The following is a 19,049-nucleotide window of genomic DNA, read 5'->3' as shown; positions in this document are numbered from 1 at the left end:
TAGATTTTAAATACAATCACCAGTCTCCTTCCATCCTGTCCTTGTTCCCCTTTGTACCAGAGACAGTATCTCTTGGATTCACATACAGGAGCAAAGGGACACTGCCACCATCAAAACTGGCTAACTTTACAGCCTAATAAATGGTTCATAAATCCAAAAAGAGTCTCACTCTTCAGGGCATTAAAGAAAAAGTCAAACCTATGTTATGACTGAGGTTTTTAGAAGATATTTGATATTTATTATGAAAATTGTCACTTTTCAGCAGCACAGCATCATAAGGGATCCTGAATTGAATAAAATTTCTTAATGTTAAAAAAATGATCTTTAGAAATTTTACTCATTGGGTATGTAATATCGATGTAGTGGATAGCTGAAGAGGAAGAGGCTTCTACTCAGAGGGAAAAAGTAGGTTTTTTTTTTCTTTTTCTTCAACCCACTGAATACTTGTGTACTTTAGATGTGTGGTTTTTCCACATCAAGCAGTCTGAGACACCAGTTGGTTATCCTATAATTTAACTCAATTTCTGGCACTGTCTACCTGAAAATGGTGTCAGATCCCACAGATTAAGGACTCAGTCTCACAAGATTACCCCCCAACGTCAGATGTCAATTGCAAGGTCAGGTTATCACGTGGACTTCTGACTGTAAGCCAGAGGTCCCCATGATCCCCCCGCCAGTGAGGTGTAATCATTTGCTAGAATGGCTCACAGAACCTAGGAAACAATTTTCTTACTCGATGATTGGTTTATTACAAAGGCTATAACTCTGGAACATCCAGATGGAAGAGACGCTCAGGACAAGGTATGTGGGAAGGAACCCAGAGGTCCCTTGCCCTCTCTGAGTGTGCCATTGCCCCAGTACTTCCATAGCTTCACCAACTTGGAAGCTGCCCAAACCCCTTCAGCTAGGTTTTTTTATGAAGGCTTCATTACATAGGCAGTGGCTGATTAAACCATCAGTCATTAGTGATTGACTCAGCCTCCAGCCCTCTTCTCCTCCCCAGAGGTTGAGGAATGGGGCTGAAAGTTCTAACCCTCTAATTACGCAGTTGGTTCCCCTGGCAACAAGCCCCCACCCTTATGGGCTTTCCAAAAGCCACTGTATTAACCTAACGTCTGGTGTGGTTAAAAGGAGATTGTTATAAAAAAAAAAAAAAGATTTTATCTTTATCTTTATCACTCTGGAACTATTTCAGCAACTGTAGCTTTTGAAGACAAAAACACCCCATAAATATTGTAATAAAAGATACTCTCATTGCTTAGGAAATTACAAAAGTTTTAGGAGCTGGAAACCCAGAACAGGGAGGAAGACCACACTAATATTTCTTATTATAAATCACAGTGTCATAGTAGCTTAGTTTCATCACTTAAAACTAAAAATGTTTCTATCTTTGGCCCAGAATTTCTACTTTGAATATCTTACTTCAAAAAACTTCCAACTAAACACAAGTCCCAGATGTTAATTGCATTATTTAGTATTAAAAAAAGATTACAATCTAAATGTCCATCAAAAATCAGTGTCTAAATTAAATATGGTGCATTCCTACAATTTAATACAAAGCATATATAAGTGAAAATTCAATCTATATGATTTAATATGGGTACTCTTTAAAAAAAAAAGTTGATTATAAACAAGCCTCAGAGCAGTATTAAAGTAAGATACAATTTACTTGAAAAAATATAGAAACTTACACAAAATATTATCTATAATTTTTATAATATTTTCACTATACATAAAATTTCAAAATCAATCAAGAATGATTATCCCTAGTGAGGAAGAAAGGAGTCTGGGATGATGATTAGGAAGTAATTTTAATTTTATTAATAATATGCATATGTTATAAGAAAGGACATATTCATCTACTACTTATATAATTAAAGTTTAATAAAATTGGATAGTTATTAAAGTTTAATACTCATTAAAATTTATGAATAATTTCTTTGGAAAATGTTAAGTAAATATAATATCTGTCCTGTATTCACAGACTTATATTAAGGATCAAGATATATTTCCTGCAGTGAAAATAGGTTCAAGAAAAGAACCATTTTTGTCAGATTCGTATACACAGGTAAATGTGTCTGTTATTAATTTACCTTGTGAGTTAACTTACTGCCAATGTAAAACATCTATATAACCACAAGTACTGGTAGCTGTCTGTGGAGAAAATGCATATCTCAGATTGGATGCAATCACTAAAATGTTAGCACTACATTTTTATATTAATGTGAGCAGTGATCTTGCATGTGCAATATGGTCCACTCTTTTACTAGCCCATCTGCTTGCCCTACAATGAGCCATATTCCATTTTATATGGTTCCCAGAGTCCTGACTACAAAGAGTTATATGCCGTTATATCGCTGTAATTGAGAGGCTCTCCAAGAGTCACATCAATCCTCCCAGTTTTGATTCCAGAAATTCTCCCACTTACATAAGTTATTTTGAATTAAACATTATCTAGGTTATCTTACCAACATTCTATTTTGACAGTATTTGTAAACTAGCAAGGAATGATTTAAATTTGTCCTGGACCATGACTAAATCCTGAAGGAATGAGTACTAGCATTAAGAAGTTTGAGAGTGGAAGGCGACTAGAGTCAGGATCCAAAAAAAAGGGGTGATGAAGAAATGCAGTTGGGGTGCAGGGAAGGTAAAAGCAGGTGGGGGGCTATCTGGGGAGGATGATCAGCTTCATACATATTCTGCTGCAGAGCCATTCTTCAGTTTAAAGCCATAAATAATAAATCAATATGTACACATTGAAAAATGAATTCTATTTTTCTAAGAAAATAGATGAATTTCCCTTTAAAAAAAATTTAGAATATGAAAGCATCTGTTTTATTCATTTTCTGTGTGCTTTATCAAGTATGCACAATTCCACAATAGAGCAAAGTAGAAATATATTGATAGAAGCCACTTCAAAATCAATCTTGTCAGTCCAATGTGTAATATTTTGACATGAACATAAATATCATTGAAATATTGCAGTAGCAGAGTAGCTCACAATCCTAAAAACATAACTCTGTAAAATAGAATGGAAAATTTTTAATTCTCTAGAAAATAAAATATGGGCTTGTGATTCTCTAACATGTTCTGTATTTTCAGAAACCTAAAGGAGCCTGGAGAAAAAGAGACAGATGCCACAGCTACGGGACAGGGTAAGAAAGAGCTTTCAATTTGTGCCCTTTGTTTTCCCAACATTACCTGCATGGATCAGTGTTTGCCTCTTTGCTTTTCAAAAAGCAGGGGATATCAGCTAGGGGCATGGGGCGATACCCTGACTGGAATGAGTCCGCTTGGCCTGGGGGGATCAGGAAAACACCATCGTGGCAGGCGCTGAGGCTGTCTGGCCTCCCGTTGCCAACTCTCCTCCACTTCACCTTTTAAGCAATATAATTATAACAGACTGAGACAATCTTTTGCAAAAATTAGTTTTTAGAGTATGTATAAGGCAAAACCTAAGAGGAGCTCAACTGACAGAGATGTGTGGGGACTTTGGTTTCACATTTCCAGCCCTAGTGGCAGAGTGTAGCTGGGCTATACTGACAGACAACTGACTATTTAACGTAACCCTTTGGCTATTCGGCTATTCAGCTTCCTTACACTCTTTTTCAATACTTGAATTTTCATAGTAACAAAATGACAACAAATAATACCTTTGCCTAATACAATTATCCCTTCTACAAATGAAGGCAGCCTTGCTTAATCACCAAGTTTCAAGTAGTTGCTGTATCCACACATGATCATAATTCCATTCAAGTTCAGTCAGAATCCTATCTACTCTGTAAAGTAATGCTTAGTTTATATAGAAAACCAACAACCACATCCGTTACATAGAATAGTAGGGAAGGATGAAGAAGAAATATACGTGTGTGTGTTTGTGTGTGTGTGTGTGTGAGTGTGTGTGTATGTAAGTGCGTTTACATAAAATCTGCCTACCTATTATCGTCCTTGTTTCTCCTCTCCACCTGATCAAGAGGCCATGTCAGACACCTACAACTACCTTCCTCCTCTATACATTCCACACTCCATCATCTCAGCTGGGCAGGGTAACCCAACTTCATATTCCAAAGGATCTCAGTCTGTAGTGCTTTGGTTTTATCAGAAACAGATGAAAGACTTTCACAGGCTAGGCCCTCTCTTGTATTGAGCACTGAGCCCTTCCTTTGCCAGAAGAGATCTTTCGTGCATCTTCGTGTAAGATACACATATTGGCATAGTCTAGGTGCATTCTGACACCATCCTATTCTCCTTAACCACCCTCTGTGACACCAATCCTCCATATTGGTTTTTAACCAACTCTGCTCCTTCTGCCAAACTCTGACAGTTTCTGTAATATTGTGAGAAATACAAATTTTGTTTTATCCCCATTTCTGGCACAGAGTGCCTAAAACCCTTGGAATTTCCTAGGTGAGGAGGGCCACGGAGGTGTCTTTGTTATGTTAATGAGATGACTTTTGGACTACACCTAATGATGGGGGTTGGGAGCTAGAGGAGCCAACCATATGATTAGAAGGTTGGAACTTTCAGTTCAACATCCCAGGCCTCTAGAAGAAGCACAGAGGCTAGAAGTTGGATCAGTGACCAATGGCCAATGATTTAATCAATAGTGCCTATGTAATGAAGCGTCCATAAAGCTTTAAAATAAGGTTTGGAGAGCTTTCTGAGTTGGTGAACACATTGGAGATTTGGGGAGAGTGGTGTGCTTGCAGAGGGCATGGAAAGTCCGTGCCGCTTTCCCCTTGCCTTGCTTTATCTGTCTCTTCCATCTGGCTATTCCTGAGTTATATCCTTTTATAATAAACTGCTAATCTAGCAAGTAAAATGTTTCTCTGAGTTCTGTGAGCTGCTCTAGCAAATTAATCAAGTCTGAGGAAGGTGTTGTGGGAGCTCCCGTCTATAGCCAGTTGGTCAGAAGCCTGAATTTTAACCACCTGGATTTACAGTTGGCACTGAGCCCTCAATCTGTAGAATCTAATGCTGCTTATGAGTACATAGTATCAGAAGAGTTGAATTCTAGGACACTCAACAAGTGTCCCAGAGAATTAATTGCTTGTTGGTGGTGTGGAGGACAGCCCCCACCCCACCCCGTCCTCCCAACACACATACAACATTCTCATTGGAATTGAGTCCAAGAACACAAAACTTACTGTCATGAAATGGGATTTGCTAGAAGGGTCCTGGCTTCCCAAACACGGTTTGAGAAGAGAAAGAATAAAAGAGTGGAAGATGAGGAAACTGATTCCTAGGGTCCATGTGGTCACTCATGGTATGGAGCAGCAGGTGTGATGAAATCAGTTACCAAAGTTAAAAGTATCAGTGAAATTTAGAGAGATATCAAACTCCCAGGGAACTGGTTCACTGGATGCATAAGGAATTGCAGACTGTTTTGTTTAGGGAAGCAAGTTATGCTCAGAGACTGGGATTATTTTTGCCATATTTTGTTTAACACAGGTTTACTGTGGGAATTACAATAATTTCACAAGCCAATAGCATACATGCTGATGTCTCTTAATAAACCAATAAAGAAAGCATACTCCAAACAAATGACAGATTATACTATTGTTTCAGACAAAGGGAGATGACAGAAATAAAGGCTAAATTAAGTTGAGGTGTACCTTTTATACAAGTCTGGTTTCTCAGGGGAGCTGGCTTAACAAACTGGGAACTGACTTTCAGCAGCCAGTGCAAAATGGAAGTCCCTTGTTGCTAGACTGCGTTGCTAGGAAACAAAGGCACTGGCGTTGGCAGGCAGGCTAGGCTGCTCCTAGGGTGATCATTCTGGGGACATTTGCTCAGCATGCACCCCTGTTGATGAGTGCCTCAGAGAGGCAGAGCAGATGTCCCCTTTCTTTCTGAGACTGCTGCACCGTTTAACACCACTGATACCCGGGAAGAGCCTGGCCACAGCAGAAGCACGTGTCTCAAGATCTTCAGAGAACTAGATCAGCAAAGGGTAGCTTTTGCCCAAACTGAAACTCTCCTGGATATTCCTTCCAAACGCTTGGTATTTATAGTCTAAATGTCCTCTGGCTATAGTCACCTCCGTCAGGTTCCTATTGATAACCCCACAAGCCAGACCCCTCAGCAGCTGAGCGACACATGAGATAATATCCTGACACAATTTACTTCATTCTTATATCAAAACTACTTTTATATCAAAACAAGCTGTGCAAAAGCTTAAAGAATATGAAAAGGAATATATGTATGTATATGTATGACTGAAACATCATGTGGTACACCAGAAACTGACTCAACGAAACTCTTAAATCAGAGACAAAGGACTGTATTAGTCACACAGCGAGCACCGTGAGCATCGGCTAATTGTGTCAGCTCCCTGTCCACAAGTCCCACAGCTGCAATGAAATGCGCCCAGATGGGTTCTTCTACATGCAGTGGGCTATGTTATAGGTAAAGAACCCTGAACTCAGGAACCCAAGTCTTTCATAGTATTAAGTAAGCATGCTTGTTCTTTGCTTCAGCACAAGACAACATCGTTACTACACTGGGCAGTAAGAACGCCTGCCCTTTGCTTTGGAGAAAGGCACCATTTCTATACTCACTTTTGCTTCCCAGGGAATCACTACTTCTAACTTCCAAGACTGTTTACATTATAAACATCCTTGGAATGTAGTTCTGAATAAAAGCAGTCATGAGTTCATTTCACAAGATATGAAGAGACATGACAGGCCCTTGAAGAACTGTCTCCCAACAATACGCACCCCTCAGCCATAAACCCATCCTGGCTTCAGGTGAATTTTCCCATAAGCACTCCACTCTGGTGGCTACTCTGATTAACCTAACAGGGTCTCGTACCAAATCTCTTCAGTTTGTCTCATACAGCATTTAATTAAAGTTACTATGAACAGGACTCCGAGCAACAAGAGGAGGCCAACCTGCAGTACTGAACCCAAACATATTCCCAGGGTTCTGGGCCCAAACAGCTGAAGAAAACTCTCAGGACATTCCTCTGTGCATTTTTAATTGCTCTTTCCACTCGGCCCGATGCATTTATTGCGTTAGTTCTTGCACAGACACTGCCTTGACCCAAAAGTTGGAAGTCTAGGGCAACTTTACCATCCATCGCAACTGTGGCCAATGAGCAGAAGCTGACCTGTCTTCTATGGCTGAGGTGCTTTCATCGATTACGTCAGCTTTTCTAATCGGAGCATTCCCATTGTAGGGATAACAAGTCACTGAATGCTCCACCAAGCTCCCCTGAGTGAACAAGGCTGGCCTCCATTGAAACAGAACTGGGAGCCTTTACAACTGATCTGTGCTATTGTCACCTCTCTTGCCTCATTATAGTCATTTGTTTCTGCATTCTTTTGTTCCCTTAAGATCCTTAATTAGTGATACTTGTTCAAGGGCAAGTCTTGTGGCCAGGCTTAGATCACAAAATGGCTTAGACCCGAAATGGCTTCTCTTATATCAAGAAAGCCATGCCTGGTTCCCTTTCTCTGAAGACCTTCTACCCTATCTGGTTACATGATGGTAAAAATGACATAACATAATGACATGCATACACCCTGACCCTAATGATTTCCAGTATTTTAAGGCAAAATTCTGTTCATTGGTCAAGCCAGATACATTTAAAAGTTGATATATTAATTGCCCCCACACACAAAAAAAGAGTGAAGGAATGGTGTATTGAAAGAATCTCAGACCACAGAGAAACATTCTGAATATGTTGTGTTTTATAATATTGGGGAGAATCTCAAGCTAATACAAAAGGAATAATTCCTTTTTTGTGTTTTAGTGAAATATTTCCTCAAATGAATTATTTAGTGAAATAATTCCTCAAAACCTTGCATTGAAAAGCATAAATATTTCCCCTGATAACAAAGACAGAGTAGACATGTAAAGGAGTCCCCAGAGGATACGGCTGGAAGTTTGACATAAATGTCAAACGAGCCCTCTATAGGAGCCCTCTAAAATATGAACCTTAAACAAACTACAGCTTACTTTCAAAATTTTGAAGGAACCCTCAGCAAAGGATATCAAGTGTAACTGGCTAAAATCTTGCCTTCTTGATCTCAGGAGGAGTAGGGAGCAAAATTTGCCACCCTAAAGTGTGTCTTTGGCAAGTAGATAATTTGTAGCTGAAACTAATCAAATCCTAGAGGACTCAGGAAGAACCTCTGACCGTCCCCCTAACTGCATAAAAGAATATTGTAGATAGAGGATCTGTTCCAGTAGGAGAGCTGTCAACATAGAAAACTCTAGTAAGAACTGGGTGTGTAGACAGGAGGAACCCAGCGAAGTCTGTTTGTGTCTCTGTGTCCCACTGTCTCTGCACGGCCCAGCAAACACTTGTTTATCAAACATTTGCTTTTCCAGCTCCATGTGAATTGTCTTCCTCCTTTCTGAAGTCCCAAACCACTACCTCCAGACATTCTCTCTTGCCTTTTAGGTAAAGATGGTGTTTCAGGTGAGGATTCTGGCTGCTTTTCCTGGGTCTCTCTCATGTATATACATGTTATTAAAACTCTGGGTTTCTCCTGTTGATCTGTCTCATGTCAATTCAGTTCTTAGATCAGCCGGAGGAATCTAGAAGGGTAGGGGAAAATTTCTTCCTCCCCAACATAGGTTTTCATAAGAACCACACTTGGGTTGGTGGCAATGGTGTCAGATTTAAAAGGCTCCAGTGTGGAGACTTTTACTCTCATATTCTGCAAAGACATTACCTGAGCACCAGCATAAGTATGGCTTTTCATGGCTACAGCACTGCTTTTGCAGGATATCACATTGAACAGTTTGTAGCAGAGTCAGTTCTCAGAGCGTGTGCTAAAGCATGCTTTCCTAGTGATTTGAAGGGCAGATATCAAAAACGTAAATAACCCCGAAGCTAGAGGACAACAGTGAAAAAATTCAATATGATATAAAGAATTTTAGAAGATTCATTATACAGTTGACCCTTGAACAACATGAATTTGAACTGCTTGGGTCGACATCCAAATGGATTTTTTTTACTAAGTACTTACTATGTGATCCGCGGTTGGCAGATTGTAAAGTTGTACACGCAGACTTTCCACTGCATGGAGGGTCAGTGCTCCGAACCCTCATACTGTTCAAGTGTTGCTGTATTTTTCTGTAGCTCAGTTAACATAGGAATCTGAAATAATTACCTTTTTCTTCATCAAGGATTTTGGGAGTTCAGTTTCATTATCTAACAAGAGGAGAACGGAAAATATTCAAGCTTTCCCCTTTTATAAAAATCCTAAGTATGGCTCAGATAACTCAATATTATTATTATGGAATTATTTGATTGCCTCACAATACAATTATACCTTTAGAGATATCTGAAATGTATAAAACAGTTTTATCATTTTAGCTAACATTATATTTATACTTTATTGAATACTCATTAGAATATTCTCATTTTTATTTTATAGAGACCTCAATCTGATAGATGAAAAAAAAATTTGCTATTGCACTGCTAATATGTGGTGAATCTGAGCCACTGTTTGATTTTAAAACACCTGCACACTAACTAGTGTATATACAGTTGTCATGCTAAATGGACTCTGTTGTCTTTTTAAAGTAAATTAATTTATATTTTTCTATTTTCCTGTAACCTATTATACTGCAGTTGAATATGTAGATATATACGTGTGTATTTATACACACACATATACACGTTCACACACATACACATTTGTAAAGTGTGTGTATGCATACACATATATGTGTTTTCACTTGCAGTACCGTAGGTTAGAAAGAATAAAAAATTAAAAAATAAATGAAATTACTTTTAAAGGACAATAAAGTCCACTAGTATGAGAACTGTACATATAGTAACATGCCTGCATATGTGCACTAGTGTGCACACTATATATACACACACCCAGGCACAGATGTATATAAATCCATTCATTTTGTTTAGTGTTGGAAAGGCAAATAACAGAGTTTATTGATGAGACTATTGGAGTAAGGAAGTTTTACTTTTTGAGCTCTAAAGTGTATAATTAGAGTATTATTTGAACACGGAGTATAAAAGGCAACCGACAAGTCTTTGCCCCCACACCTCGCGCACTAGTCTCCAGTGTGGGGGGTGGGAGGTTTTAGAAATCTTTTCTTCGAATAGGTGTAATGTTATTGACCAAAGAGTTCATGGATAATCTTCAAAAATAACCTTTAGAAAAGCATCTGGTCATAATACGAGGAGATTTGGGGGTAAAGCTGTTCACTCTCAATAGTTCAACCTCGAGGTATTATGGATTAGATTATAGCAGAATAAATGGAATATCAGACATTTTTGTATCAGTCATTTCTCAAATACAAGTATTAGTCATTTCTTAAATCTAGTTTTTTTTCATGATGATGAGGTTTTTCCTGAGTGCACTTTCAAATTGTATATGAATAAATGAATAAATTTGAAAAACATTTTATAGATCAATTGGCATTGCTGGAAGAGCATAGCCTACTTTATAGAAGTTTTTTAAAAGAGACAAATTTCACTTTCTCGCCTAGTTAAAAAGGGCATTCATCACTACTTGACACACAGATGCTGTGAAATAAATGTACTTCCAAAGAACTTGATACCTAGTTCAGTTTCCTCTTGACAGTAGCTTTCAAGTTATTCTTCTGGTAACTTTCGTGGGTCGACAGATAGCGCTGTCGAAGTGCTAAATGACAGACACATTCCCCGAGTGACAGATGGTAACACAGACCCAATTGTCAGGGAACAATAATGTTAACTGTCAGAAATGAGAAACAAACACATCAGGGATCCTTGTTTTACACAAACACTCTCACACACACACACACACACACACACACACACACATACACATATACTGCGCTGAACTACAGATAAGAAGTTCAAAGGAAGGAAGCCAAATGTCACCCTTTAGACTTAAAGCTAAAGGACACTAGATCATAAACTATATTTCAGAGAATTCCTTAAAAAATATAACTCCTCATAATGGTATCCAAGATGATTTTCAGGATAACAGAAATGGTTCTGACAAGGTTACAAAACTTATGGACCCTGTTAACATATGTTTAACTTTTCTAACCATGAGTCACCAAAGCTGACCCAAGATAGAGAATAAAAACTACTGTGTACTCTGTCACTTCTAAATAAACCCTTGTGCCTGATTTCAAATTGTATTTCAAGAGGAGAGAATAAGTGTTAGAGGCGTGAAAATCAAGGGATTAAGGTTTTGTATAAATCAGGTTATTTTAAACTTAAATATATTCTCAGAATTCAGAGAAAGAATCCCAACTGGGAAGTATGTTGTACATTATGCTATTTTTAAGAACTTATTTTAAAATGTACTTGCTTTAATAAGTCAGCAAAAAGTTAGAACTTGTGAAGGAGACAAGAGTCATATAAAGAGCCACCAGATGACAGGGGAAAAATGATCTTTAAGATCTCCTCTAGCTTTTATATTTCAGTCCCAGAGAAATTTCAGACCTTTCTGCTACGTGTCATTTATGGGCAGGATTATAGATTAAACTTGGCACGAATTTTGTATACTGAACCTGAAAATAATCTCCTTATTATGCCCAAATGCACATAATACTCTGTTAAAAATGTCAATCAAAATAATGAATTAACAATAACTTCTGAGGAGCTTTATATTTTTGTCTTTCCTGTTTTATGAGACTATTCCTTTAAGGACAGTAGTAAACATGAGAAGCATGTCTCAGCTTCCATGTCTAAAAATGTGTCACACTCATAGCTCATAAAAAGTGTTTCCATTGGACCTGGAGGTATTGTAGTCCGCCTGATGATATCAGCTTAAAAGAATATCCATGTATATTTTGGGTGGTTAATATATTTCTAAGCATATTTAAATCAGGAGGATTCAAGTCCTCTTTTGGTAACTAAGAAGAAACCCTGGAATTTGCATTGAAAACAACTGCTTTTGATTAAGGTAGTAGACAGAACCAAAGAAGCTCAGCTTCTTCCAGCCACACCAAAATGACAGCAAAAGGGTTTTTAAGGTGTAAATACGTAAGTACAAAGAGAACTGGACATATAATAATAGCCACAAATTTTGGAAATTGTAAACTGAAAGTAGGTGATAGCTGATTGAACAATCCAAGGAGGCCATATATTAAAAAGAAATGCAATATTTAATTTACCACATGCAAATAAAGCATATCCAGTTAAATGTGAATCTCAGAAAAACACTTTAAGAAGTATATTTTTCAGTTTAGCTGAGAATCCTGTGTCTTATATGGCAACTCTAAGTCTTTGGTGGGAGAATCTGAAAAGCAGCATGACTTAAAATAGAAAACATTAAAAGTCTCAGGAATATTTGGCAACAGGTGCCTCTTGATCAGGGTTTAAGGAGGGGCATAAAATAGAAACATAAACTGAAAGCTTTTAAGAAATGATTACCCATTTAACACAAGCAGCAGAAGACTAGAGAATTATTCTCTGGAGAAAATAAAACAATGAGTATGTAAAATTTAGAATATTGAGACTCAGTTGAGGTTAAATATTATAGTGACAACCAGGATTATGTGAAATAAGTTCTGTGACCACCAGCCCTCTTCCAAACTTTGCTTTAAGAAGACTGACAACAAGGTTTATTCCATCTAAGCTGGAGATTGAAAGAGGCTTCTTTATGAAATCTGAAAACTCAAGAGAAATGACATGTAGATACTGACAGGGAATTCTCAGATGAAATGGCCCATCCACAGCCTTCTACACTGATGGTCATGGGTGATGGCCACACACACATGAACAGAGATTTCCATCAGTCTAGTGTTGCCTTGGTTTCTGAGTAAACAGTCAAGCATAACTAGATATCTGAAGAAAGTGTCTACGAAGAAACACTGAGATCAAAACAGTTAATAAAAACTTGGAAGAATAAGAAGTTGTTCAAGGTGAAGATAATTCCAAAATCTCAGTGAATAAGTGAATATATTGCATCTGTGAAAAAAAAAAGACTTATTTTTGAAAAAGCACTTTAGATAAAAAGAAGACACTGAGATGTTAAAAATAAAATTATGAAATAATTCAATAAGCATTTCTTAGGTAAATTTGAAGAGATATAAAAAATTAAAGCAAAAACACAAATAAGTGAAAATTAAGAGAGAAGCAGAGGTAGCTATAAGAGTAATTACAAGGGGAGCAATTTCTAAATAAGAAGAGTTCTAGACGTGAAAATATGGGAGAAAAAAATCAGCATATAAAGAAAAATCCACATTTGTTTGAATTTCTAATGGAAAGAGACTATCAAATATCCTGTCTGATGGATATAAATAGATGAACATCAGGTCTTAAGTCATCACAAAATATGAGGACGAAGGGAAGACACGGAATGTCCTGTAAATTTAAGACAATTTGCTTACAAATGATCAACCATAGAATGAGTTGGGACTTTTCAAGCGTAACATTGGAAACTAAAGACAATGAAATAGTGCCCTGAAATTCTGAGGAAAAAAAGGATTTTTCCACTTAGAACTCTATACCAAACTTAACTTATATAAATATAAAAGACTTTGCAGACATGCAAGATTTCAATGGATTTTATCTTCCACCCCTATCTCCTTTTCAGAAAACTAACAACTAGAGTTGCTATTTCCTAAGGACAAGGGAATATAACATAAGAGAAGGCTTGGGATCCAAGAAGCAATTTATCCAACCTATAAGAGAAGTGAAGACATCCTCAGGGGTAAGGTTAAGGACAGTCTCTACATGACAGCTGTACAGCAGACCTCTACATCAGCATGTCTACACTGAAGCAAGTCAGAGGTTCTGGCAGACATGATTTCAAGAAGATAAAATTGATAGAATATTTGTGATGTTTTCATGTATTGAGAAAGATAATTCAGGCATAGTTTGAAGATGAATTAGTTATAAGAACAGAAAAAAATCTAATGACAATAGCAAAGAGTTTATTAATAAAAAGGGAAAAGTAAAATTTCCAAAAGGAACAAAACGTAATCATAGCATAATGTATTGATTAGCTATGGATTACATTTATATAGCTATGACAATACAATATCTGATATTGATTCATGTATATATATGTACACTACATATACATACATACTTATATATAGGGATATAGGGAACAGAAAAGTTACATGTGGAGGACAGTGAATGGATAGGAGAATAAAAGTTGGTTTAATATGCATTTCCCAATAGCTAATGGCGAAAGTTTAAAATTTAAAAAATGCAGTACAAGCATATTTCTTAGACATATGAACGTAAGTACTGAAATAAGCCACTTAAAGAATTTAATCCAATTGTTTCTAGGAATAGAAAAATGGAATCTGATGTTAAGGAGAGACCATAGTGAGCTTCAGAATATGGTGGGCTGGGCAATCCTAGTCTGCTAGATGCTCTGAGTAACTTTCCAGCTAAGATGCCTCTGCCTCTTCAATCTAGAAATCCCAAACTAAGTTAGAGTAGAGCTTTTAAGAGTGTGCTTGTTAAGAATAAATCCACACATAAATGGTCAACTGATCTCTGCCAAGGGTGCTAAGAAAACATAATGGGAAAGGATAATCTCTTCAACCAATGGTATTAGGAGAACTGAACATGCACATAGAAAATAGTGAAATTGAACCCCTATATTACACAATACATAAAAATAAACCCAATGTCTATTAAAGACTTCAACATAAAACATGAAACTATAAAACCCCCAGAAGACAGCAAGGGAAAACTTGAAGACATTGGTTTCTGGAAATGAATTCAAGGATATTACACCAAAAGCACAGGCAACAAAAGCAAAAATAAGTAAGTGAGACTTCAAACTAAAAAGCTGCTTCACAGCAAAGGCAACACTCAGCAGACTGAAAGGAAACCTATGGAATGAGAGAAAATATTTGGAAACCTTATATCTGTTAAGGGTTAATTTCCAAAAAAAAAAAAAAGTAACTCTTCCCACTCAGTAAAACAAAACAAGACAAAGAACACTAACAACCCAATTAAAAACTGGACTAAATATCTGAATAGACGTGCTGCCCTTTCCTGCAACGTAAAATCCCGTACAACATCACAGTCAGCCATCCACATCCACAGCTTTGAAGCCTCAGATTCAACCAACCACAGATAGTTTAGGATAGTGTAGTACATATTTGTTGAAAAAATTCAGGTATAAGTGAACCCGGGCAGTTCAAATCCATGTTGTTCAAGAATCAACTGTAAATACAATGGAATATTATTATTATATTATTATATTATATTATTCTGGTTTAAAAAAAAGAAAAAATATCCTGTCATTTGTGACAACATGGATGAGCCCAGAGGACATTATGCCAAGTGGAATAAACCAATCACAGGAGGATAAATACCACAAATTTCCACCTTTAGGAGATACATGAAATTGCCAAACTCATAAAAGCAGAGAATAGAATGGCAGTTGCCAAGGTCTCAGGGGATGAAGAAATGGGGAATTTCTAATTAACAAATATAAAATTTCAGTTAGGCCAGATGAGTAGGTTCTGAAGAGCTAATGTACAATATTGTCCCTGCAGACAGCAGTACTGTACTATGCACTTAAAAATCTGTTGAGAGGTCCATCTCCTGTTAGGTGTTCTTACTACAATAAAAACAAAATGCTATTATTTTAGAATCATTTTCTGAGACCTGGCTCATAAATGGAAGTCTTGAACCAATGAGAAATGTCACCTATTCCTTTTCTGTGGGGACACTATTTCTCAGGAATCCACCCTCTTTTAATACCCATGGGATTGCAGGCTACACATTCCTTGAAATAGCTGGAGAAAGTGGGGGCAGGGTTGGACTGTGGGTAAATTGTGTCTTTGTTGATAGGGGTGAAATTCAAATAACCACTTGAGTAGCAGTACATGATGACAGAATCAAGACCTTTCTACTTGATTCTGTGCCAGAAGACCAGGAATTTGGGAAAGGAATAATGTTATCTCAAGACAGCAAAATTGCATTTATCACTTAGTTCATGAGAATCTTCTTCGTATACCTGACTTCTTGCTATGATTGTAGCTCTGAGGGGAGATTTGATTAATAACCAAGTAAAGAAAGATGGGGAACAAGTGTCATTCACCTCTCAGCCTGTTACAAGAAACAAGCCATTTTCTCAGTTGAAGGATAACCTAAGAAAGCAGCAAAAGAGCTTGCATATTCAAGATAAAATCAATGAAACAACCAAAATGTAAATATAATTGCTCTTGCCCTGTAAAATTATAAGATAAACATTGCATACCTCAAACTGGGGGAAAATATTACCTACTATGTCATGAAATTCAGACTTGCCTTGGATTTCTGTTTTCTTTTCAGCGATAAATGCCGGAAGTCAGCATGGTGTTGAGTACTGGGATTAGCAATGGTAGCTATTTATTGGGGGTTTACTACGTGTCTGGCACAGTCTGTCCACAGAAAAAGCCCTATCAGGTAAGAACTAGTGTTATCTCTCTTCAGGAAGTGTGGAAATTGAGGTATGGACTGATTAAAATTCTTACCTAAGGATAGATCTTATGAAGTGATTGAGGTTGGAATTACAGCTGGGACCTCAGGCTTTGTAACAATACTACTGTGCTGTGTCATGTTCCCTCTTCCAAAATGTAGGACCAAATAATTTAAATATTTACATACAAAAAAGCAAAAAGCAAGATGCATACATTCGGAAGGTATATCATCTACCTGCCTGACTCAAAAAGGAAACAGATTAGAATATGGGAACGAGAATGAAGGGATATAAAATAATTGATTGGAATCATTTAAACCAGCTAGGCACAGACAACATATTATTTAAAATATATGAATTGATTAATAATATTTTGCATCTGAAACCCCAGCTATTTTAACACAAATTAGATGTGGAAGGTTTTTCCATGTTCAATAAAGTAAGCTAAAATTCTTGCTTTACAAAGAGGAATTTTATAAAATTATATAAAATCTTGACATCTGATAGAGAATTACATTCAAGTAAAGAGGTAAATTACTGAAAATTTTAGAACTGTTCATCGAAATATAATAGATTTCAATATCAATATGTTATATATTAGAGCAATATATTGATAGATAATATCAATTTTAGCATATATTGACACTTCAAGTCATCTATTACAGAAATAAATCTCTTATCAAGGGTCAAAAGATGGAAATTTCAGTCTGGCTTGTTGCACTATTATTATAACATCTGCATGTGATAGTTTGGGATACATTTATTGCACAGAAAGAAATCATAAACATGGCAATGACAAATCACAGGAAAACAGAAAACAACAAATGAAAACAATGTGACAACACCCTCATACTCTGAAATGTGTCATTAATGGCTAGAGCATATACACAATCGTTTTTGTTAGTAACTAATGACGTTTTCTTTGTTATCATGTTGTATGTCATGTGATGGGGATTCTCTGATGTAAAACCTGAACCATAGGGTCAATTGTGAATAAATCATTTGTAGAATGATACATCATTCATAAGTACTTTCACAGTATATTTTGGTTGAAAAGAAAAATTGAAGAAATTCAGATTCTATATCTTCACATTTCTATTGTTATGCTTTGGAGTTAACAAGGAAGATTTTATTATTACTATTCCAGTGGTGCTTCTTGCTGTCAATTACATAAGCAATCTAGGAAACAGCATAACATTTATTACTTTTTTCCATGAAGATATTCATTAGTTCTGGTGAAACAGTCCAATCCTTTCTGTCAGAGTGACAAGGAAACGTCTCTTGGATTCATGGTAACAAATCCTGTAACAAAGGAACTCTGAAAGGTAATTAAAAAGGACTAAGGAGCAATCAGATCTTATCTAAGAACCTCAAAAAGTGACATGGCACATTAATATTAAGGAAATGGCAGAACCAGTCAATTTGTCAGTCTTTTCCTGTCTCTTGCTGCCTTTGGTGTTGAAAGTGGAAGGGCAGCTGTGCAGAGTGCATTGAGTGCCCATCATTATGCCATTTCACCCGTTCTAATTCTCCTGAGATGGGCTGTTCTGCCTGAGACGTTCATCTTCTGTCTCAGACACCCACACTGACATAAGCGGCTAAGTATGTACCATGTATCTAGGCAAACTTTTAGTACTCTTAAGTAGTGAGTTTTGGCTTTTGAAATCTGCCCTCTGCAGAACATAATTTCTGTTCCTGCTTTTAAGCTAGAGTATACATTTCAACTTCGTGGCCATTATTAAATGTAAACTCTTTCAATGAGTGAATGTTGAATATTTTTAGTTACATAAAGATAAACCAGCAAATGCTTTGTGATTTGTGTTAATAGTGACTTATTTGCATGTTATTTTATTTCACATTATAAAGCACTGGCTTAACATACTACAACCTCTCATGGTAAAATAAAAGGTCTTAAAGCAAAGAGTAAACTATTGATTGGTTTATAGTTTATTTCTTGATTTAATTTTGTGAATATGCCTGCTAGGAGACAGGTGCAAAATGATTCTAGAACAGTAGTACAGAACCGTATAAACCAGTAGTTGACATTTATGTATGGCAAAAGTATCCGCTTAACTATAAGTTCTATTGTGAATCATAGGTGTCATTATATACTGTGACCTCTGTAAAAAGGTATTTTTTTCTGGCAAATTATGTATGTTCCTATATGAAAATTTTCTGTTACTATGGTGTTAAGGACTTCTACTCTTTTTTAAGTCTCAGAACTAAGTTAATAAAACAAAATTTTACTCAAGAGTCTTATCTTATACAATACACGCAGGAAGCAAGTAGTAGGGGATAAGGCTGAGTAGGGAACTCCCTTTCTACATTTAAAAGGCTCGTAAGTAGGAACTGCTCTTGGTTTTAGCAGCCAGGTCACTTCAACTGAAGAATGGCATGGATCTTGTCTCTGTGTTGTCCACTCCAAAGTCAGCAGTCTTTAACAGATTAAACCACGGTACTTTCTATCTTCCTTTTTCCATCACTTCTTCCTGAGGAAGAGCCCTGCGTATTTGGACATTCCTCCATGTTCCTTTTCTTAACTGACCTCTCCAAGAACCAGCTAGTTTTTCTGAAAAGAAATGAGTGACTTAGAATAAATGATCAAGCCTAATATGCTCACTTGTAAGATCTAATTATTTTCTTATTTTCATATAATAATTCTACTTACATACAACTTTTACTGTATGTTTTCCA

The 19,049-nt window shown here is 36.7% G+C and overlaps 2 long non-coding RNA genes across 14 annotated transcripts in view; one reads left to right on the top strand and one right to left on the bottom strand.

Moving 5' to 3' along the window:
- The window catches only part of LOC135321303 (uncharacterized), a 277,107-nt gene that overhangs the window by 150,166 nt on the left and 107,892 nt on the right, over positions 1 to 19,049 (bottom strand). Inside the window, exon 6 of one of the 4 annotated variants that reach the window (XR_010380956.1) lies at positions 17,101 to 18,924. The exons of the other annotated variants lie outside the window; for them this stretch is intronic. This is a non-coding gene — a long non-coding RNA (uncharacterized LOC135321303). Of the gene's footprint in view, positions 1 to 17,100; positions 18,925 to 19,049 lie in introns of those variants that run through there. 4 annotated transcript variants of the gene reach the window in all.
- The window catches only part of LOC105092120 (uncharacterized), a 207,766-nt gene that overhangs the window by 149,519 nt on the left and 39,198 nt on the right, over positions 1 to 19,049 (top strand). For 8 of the 10 annotated variants that reach the window (XR_010380944.1, XR_010380950.1, XR_010380946.1 and 5 more), the window contains exons 8-10: positions 1,985 to 2,068; positions 3,103 to 3,155; positions 16,229 to 16,342. This is a non-coding gene — a long non-coding RNA (uncharacterized LOC105092120). Of the gene's footprint in view, positions 1 to 1,984; positions 2,069 to 3,102; positions 3,156 to 13,517; positions 13,635 to 16,228; positions 16,343 to 19,049 lie in introns of all 10 variants that reach the window. The other 2 variants (XR_010380948.1, XR_010380949.1) reach the window with 2 other exon arrangements.

This window comes from Camelus dromedarius, chromosome 5, assembly GCF_036321535.1.
Source record: "Camelus dromedarius isolate mCamDro1 chromosome 5, mCamDro1.pat, whole genome shotgun sequence".
NCBI classification, from domain to species: Eukaryota; Metazoa; Chordata; class Mammalia; order Artiodactyla; family Camelidae; genus Camelus; species Camelus dromedarius.
This window is presented reverse-complemented; position numbering and strand designations above follow the sequence as displayed.